This window comes from Macrotis lagotis, chromosome 8, assembly GCF_037893015.1.
Source record: "Macrotis lagotis isolate mMagLag1 chromosome 8, bilby.v1.9.chrom.fasta, whole genome shotgun sequence".
NCBI lineage: Eukaryota > Metazoa > Chordata > Mammalia > Peramelemorphia > Peramelidae > Macrotis > Macrotis lagotis.
The window spans coordinates 145005210-145011928 of record NC_133665.1 but is presented as its reverse complement, the minus strand read 5'-3'; positions in this window follow the sequence as shown (position 1 = coordinate 145011928).

Genomic DNA, 6719 nt, shown 5'->3' with positions numbered 1-6719 from the left:
CTTTGAGTTTCCAAAGTGCTATGCCCAGTGTCTTATGCTTAATGACATATTCCCACTGAAAGAGAAAATATATAGAAATTATACCCAAATGGAGAAATGACTTAGGTTCTCTTTAGGAAGAAGAATAAAGCTTTGATCTACTGGGAGCTTGAGTATAACAATAAAAGCATTATTTCATGGGAAAATTAATAATTACAGAATCATAGATTTTAGAGATGGATGAGTTTTCAGAGATCATATAGGTCAGTTGTCTCTCACCTCTCAACATTCATGGTGAATACATTCAAGGGGACAACAATGAAGATAATAGAAATTTATATTCCCAATATTTGTTATAGACAATTAAAAAAAGCATAGAAATTCTACCAAGAACTGAATAGGCTTCCAAAATCAAGTCAATATCTTCCTTCAACTTCAGTGTCTTCCATTTTTGGATAGAGTCTCCGATTTCAATATGTGCAGAATTCTGATCGAAGAACTCCCTTTTTCCATTTCAAATTGATATGTTCTCTTTCTTTGAAAGAGTGGTTAGGTGAGATGCCTAATGTCACACAATCAGTGTAGGTTCAGAAGTAGACATTAATATATACATTTCAAGGTGACCTTTCTATCTACTAGGCCATGATCCTCTCATTTTATAGTTGAGGAAAGTCAGACCTGAGAAGTGAAAGAGATTTTGTAGAATATCTGTGGATTTAAAAATCTTAACAACTATAAGACTACTGCCAAGAATTGAGAATTGGTTTGAATATCTAAGTTATCAATGATTCAATGATTTCTACCATCTTTTATTCTTATTTACTTGCTATGCTGTCTATAGTTTTTAGAAGTTGAAAAGACTTCAAGAAGTCACAGAATCATGCCAGAAATCTAAAAGGGACCTAACAAGTAATAGAAACTCTAAAGCTCTATATAAATGTATGTCAGTGCTATTCCTCACATGTGACATTCCCTTCCCCTTATTCTGTGGTACTGTACAATGTCCTTATGCCAAGATTCTCTCCCTATTCACTTCTGTCTTTCCGAATTCCAAGATATTTTCAAGACCCTGGTCCAACACAACCTTCGCATTGTTGTTGTTACTGTTGAATTGTTTCAGTTAATACTGACTCTTTGTGACCTCAACTAGGATTTTCTTGGCAGATACTAAGTGGATTATCATCACATTCTCCAGCTCATTTTATAGATGATGAAATGTAGGAAAATAGGGTTAAGGGACAGAGTCACACAGCCAGTAAGTGTCTGAGACTGATTTAAACTCAGCAAGATGAATCTTCCTGACTTCCAGGCCTGGCATTGTCTCCATTAGACCACTTAAGCTGCCACACTACCTTCTACTTAAAACTTTTCCCAGCTTCCCCAGCTATTGTTTCCATTTATGTAGCTTTTTCCCTAAATCACCTTGAACACTTATACTATGTACTTATCCCTGTAGAATTTAGAATTCTCGGAGAGAGAGAATATTTCATTTATGTCCTAGAGATGTTTACACTTTACTTGGTAGGGTTCCCATCTTTCCTGAGGTTCTCACAAATTGTCTTAGGAGGATAGTTGTTTATGCTTTTATTTTTACTGCTCCATGTTTTGGGGTGATGTTCTAGCTTTTTGTGAAGGAAATTTGAAGAGTCTGGAAATTTCTGAACTAGTGTTCCATCTTCACAGAATACTACTATGCCTGTATTCCCAAAGTTAACCAACTTATATGATACATATTAAGGTATTTAAGAAGCATTTGCTAATTGATTGATACAATGCAACACTTCCATTTTTGCAGTTGAAATAAATGAAGTCTAGGGAATTTGATTGACTAAGCAGAAGTCAAACATATCACCTAGAAGCTATAAAATAAAAGGTAAGGTTTGAACCCAGACCCTTTTTTTTGATGAGTGCCTTTTTCTTATAGATTAAGTATTATTAATATGTATTCTGATCCTCTGATTTTATTAATGTGGAAACTGAATTTAGATAGGATAAATGGATTTCTCCCAGAATGCAATTTATTTGCAAGTAGGAATCATGTCATCCCTTGTACTTCTATTCTCAGAATCTGCCCCAGTGCCTAACACAAAAGTAGATACTTATTAAATTATTTTTGATAGATTGATTTCCCAGAATCACATTTCTAGATAATGGGGAAAAAATGGCTTTTGTTTTATTGATTTATTTAATTTGAGGAGGATCTGATGAAACCTCTTCAATAATGACAGCTAACAATCAAAGGAACAGCAAGGACCTGATAACTGTCTTGTAATCTCTAATCTAGGCTGTAGTAAAGAACCAGATTAGGCTAACCTGATGGATCATTTCCTGATAAAGTACAAGTGTGTTTTTCCACATTTTATAAAAAATGGTTTCTCTCTTTTCTCTCCAAAGTCAACTGACTTTATAAACTGGTAATGGAATGAATGTAATTCTCAAATGTTCTGCTTGATGAGGTTTTGCCTGAGATCACAGTGAAAATAGCTCTTCTTTGCCTTTCTTTAGATTCTGGGGTCATTGGAACAGTACTGTCCAGTCATGATGTCGGTTCTTTTCATCTTTACTTATTTTCCCCTTCACTGTTTTCTTTTTCCCTTTTTGTAGAAATTTTGAATTTAGGTTTTTTGGGGGTTTTTTTGGCAAGGCAAATGGGGTTAAGTGGCTTGCCCAAGGCCACACAGCTAGGTAATTATTAAGTGTCTGAGACCGGATTTGAACCCAGATACTCCTGACTCCAAGGCCGGTGCTTTATCCACTACGCCACCGAGCCACCCCAGAAATTTTGAATTTAAGTAATATTGTACATTTAAATTCATTTCTCACCTAAGCAATGACTAAATTTTATGAAATTTCATCCAAATTCATTGTAATAATTGTCTTAGTTCCATGGTAATCAAAAGGTGAATCTCCTGAGTTGGGTCAGAACATTTTTACAAATGGAAAGTTGCCAGACAAGGCATTTTAAATCCTCAAGGTTGCCATAGAAACAGATGTCAGTAGTCATAAATGTCTTGAATACAGTTTTATATTCTCTGTTGATGCTCTGTCCCTTTGAGGACTCTTTTTGGGGAAAATCCACATTTCTTGTTTTCTAACAATATATCATCACAATGCACCAAAGTTGAGGTTAGGTCAGTTAGTTGTGAGGCCCAAACATAAAAACTCTTCTCACTGGAATCAGAAGACCCAAATTCAAATCCTACCTCTAATGCTTTATTACCTATGACATCTTAGTCAGTACACTTAAACCTCTGGGCCTTAATATCCTCCTCTGAATTAACTGATGAATAATGAATGAGGAGAATCAAGAGAACACTTTAATAATAAAATAAATAAAAAACAATTTTGTAAACTGTAAAAACCTTGATCAACATGATGAGCATCCATCATTCTAGAGATCATGAAACAAACTATTTTTGCTCCTAAGAGATGGACACTGAGTGAAGAAGAGATATTTTTTTAAATGAACAGTGAAAAAAATTTGTTTTTGGCAATGCATATTTGTTACAAGGAATTTGTTTTTCTTTCAATTGAATGGGCTATGGAGGGAAAGAAAATAACTTCACTTAATTAAAACAATAAAATGTAATTAAAAGAACAAAATAAATAACATAAGATGAAGAGGTTGACTAGTTTTTCTCTGAAGTCCCTTCCAGATCTAGAACAGTAATCCTAAAATCCTATGAGTTTTGTAATCCTTTTGATCACATTACAAACTCCTGTCCAGTTATAGCCATTTTCATTTTTTTATTCATTCAATGATTGTTTAATAAGTGCCTGCTATAAATTCAGTTCTGTGAATGATGCAAAGAAACAGTAAGATAGGGTCCTTGACTTTAAGAAATTTACAATCTGATTGAGAGTTAAGGTATATACCAATGAAAATATGACTTTGAGCATTTGGACCTCAGTTTGTTCATCTCTAAAAATAAGAGGGCAGGGTGAACACTGTTTGAAATATAATTCAGGACAGGACATGAAAAGTGCTACATAAGTATCAGACAGTTATATCAAAAGGTGACATAATAGGGAAAAAATCAATTTAGAATCAGGAGAGATCTGGGTTTATTCAGATCAAACAACTGTCATTTATTAGCTATGTTAAACCTGGGAAAATGCTCTAATTTCTCAGAGTCTTAGATTACTTACTTGTAAAATGATAAAACCCATAGTTCCTACCCCACCCCCAGAGTTGTTGAAAGAAATAAATAAGGTAGTATGTGCAAAGCACTTGGCAAAAACTTGAAGCACTGTGCAAATATCACCTAATGTTATTACTCTTGACTAGAATGGCTGGGAGAGACACCTTCATAGAGAAGCCGGAATTGGAATCAGTCTTTACAGAAAGGGTAGGATCTTGAGAGCAGAAATGAAGCAATAGCATGATACACAGTGGAATGAATAATAGAATTGAAATCTAAGGACCTGGACTCAAATTCAGCCTATAACATTTACCATCTGTTTGACTTTGGGAGAGTCATCTGGGTTCTCATAGTAATATTTGCAAAGTATAACATTGTAGTCCAATTCCACATGAAATATATTCCTGAGTGCATATGTAATATACACATTTGTGTATGCATGTACATGTATATGGAGAGAGAAACATATATGTATATATAAATATGTATATACATTATATATGTTTCTCTTTCCATATATATGTACATGCGTACACAAATGTATACATATATATGTATACACACACACACACACACACACACACACACACACATATATATATATATATATATATATATATATATATATGATTGGTCATCAGAGACAGAATCTGAAGGACTAGAAAATGGGAATGACTAAGATACTCAAGAGGAATAAGATATTAGACTGTTGAAAGGTTTTAGACAGAGTTATAGTCCAAGAAACTGTTAAAGATAAATCTTAACTATTTAGAATTTTCTCTAAGCTCAGCTCTACACCTCTATTCTGCATTTATGTCCACTCTTTGTTTATACCCCTAGTTCCTTTCTAGGAGAGGAAATATCTTCTATTTGCCACTTCAGTTCCTTCAGTCATTATCTGCCATTCCATAGAATGCTCTTTTCTTTTATAGGAAACCAAAAAAAAAGGGTTTGCCCCATGTGATATCCATTAAATAAAAAATCATAGTCATGTAATCCACTAATCACAGACCAAGCAGCATTAGACAAGAAGAAAGTTTAGTGCATTGCCTACTTCTATGTTTAGAATGGTGAACTATAGCTGATACACACACACACACACACACACACACACACACACACACACACATATATGACTTCATTCATATGCAGACTGGTTTTCCTGAAGCTATACTGCACCTTAGGCAAAAATATGATGAGTTGATGAGTTTAATGTTCTATAGAATCTCATTGGCTTCACCATTAATAAAACACAAAGCAGGGCAAAAGGAAATTGGGTAAACTGAAACCAATCAAAGCACATGCCAAATTCACCTTCACATTTAGCTAAGGGTACAACTGTAATGCATTCAACAAAATGTGCCCTTGGGATTCAAGGTTTCCCAGTCTACTCAATAGGTTTTATAGACTAGTCGAAGAAGAAAATATCTGTCCAAAATCATAGAACCATCTTGCTTTGTGTTACTGTCTGTCCTTGATCCTAGAGCCCCAGAAAGCTAAGCTATCCCATACACCAAACTGGGAACCTTGGAATCTGGGCAACGAAGTATGACAATTTCAATGTGACATCCTCAGTAATGTAAAACACATCATTTTAGCACAGTGTGGATCATTATATTCAGTATACCTTAAAAACTAATGGCAACTTTTTGTTGCTCAATTGTTTTCAATTGTGTCCAACTCCTAGTGACCACATTTAAAATTCTCTTAGGAAAGAAAAAAAAACTTTCTCCAATCATTTTACTGAGGAGGCAAACAGAGTTAAGAAGCAAATCTTCCTTTAGAGAAATTCCTGAAACCCTGAGAAACTGAATGACTTTCACGATCTCACAGCAAATATGTATCTGAGGCAGGGCTTATATATAGGTCTTTATTATCCTGTATCTAAGGGCTGCTAAGCTGTGACCTTAGGTAAGTCACTTAACCTTGATTATCTCACATCCAGGGGCGGCTAGGTGGCGTAGTGGATAAAGCACCGGCCTTGGAGTCAGGAGTACCTGGGTTCAAATCCGGTCTCAGACGCTTAATAATTGCCTAGCTGTGTGGCCTTGGGCAAGCCACTTAACCCCACTTGCCTTGCCAAAAAAAAAAAAAAAAAAAAAAATTATCTCACATCCAGAACCATCTCCAATTGTCCTGATTCATATCTGTCCACTGGACCCAGATGGCTCTGAGGAGAAAGTAAGGCTAGTGACTTAGCATAGCATCCCCCTCACTCAGAGCCAAGTCACATGCTTGTCATGGCATCACCTCCCTGATGTTATGATCCTCTTCAAAAAATGAAGGACAAAATAGCAACCATTCCTATATCTATACTGCTCCACCAAATCAATATAGATATAGATATAGATGTAGATGTAGATGTAGATGTAGATATAGATGTAGATGTAGAAAGATAGATATAGATGTAGATGTAGATGTAGATGTAGTTGTAGATGTAGATAGATAGATGTAGATATAGATGATAGATGATAGATATAGAGATAGAGATAGAGATAGAGATAGAGATAGAGATAGAGATAGAGATAGAGATAGAGATAGAGATAGAGATATATAGATATAGATATAGATATAGATATAGATATAGATATAGATATA